The following is a 358-nucleotide window of genomic DNA, read 5'->3' on the forward strand; positions in this document are numbered from 1 at the left end:
ATATATATGTATATTAACATTTCTGAGGATATTTTAAGGCATTTCTGCTTCATGACTGAGTACAGAGCGTCAGGAGACAGAAGACATAAAACATGCCAGGAAGGGGGATGAATTCAAAGTGTCTACGGAGCCAACAGGATAACATGGAGAGGAAACCTCGTTATTGAAGTCTATTGAACATCTTTACTTCATCATATCATTACTGCAGACCTTCCCCCTTAACCCTTGTGTGGTGTTCGGGTCTGTGGGACCCGTTTTCATTTTTTATCAAAAGAAAAATTATATGATTAAGTATTTTTTCAAACCCAGACTCATTGGCCTTGGCTCATTTTCTGTGAAGAATATTTATCAGAACACA

General features: G+C 37.7%; 1 protein-coding gene across 5 annotated transcripts in view; it reads right to left on the reverse strand.

Moving 5' to 3' along the window:
• col12a1b (collagen, type XII, alpha 1b) overlaps positions 1–358 on the reverse strand; it is a 112,281-nt gene that overhangs the window by 83,974 nt on the left and 27,949 nt on the right. The gene's annotated exons all lie outside the window — the stretch shown is intronic.

Source organism: Seriola lalandi, unplaced genomic scaffold (genome assembly GCF_002814215.2).
Source record: "Seriola lalandi dorsalis isolate HSWRI2012SDOR001 ecotype SW California unplaced genomic scaffold, Sedor1 jcf7180002054947, whole genome shotgun sequence".
Lineage (NCBI taxonomy): Eukaryota > Metazoa > Chordata > Actinopteri > Carangiformes > Carangidae > Seriola > Seriola lalandi.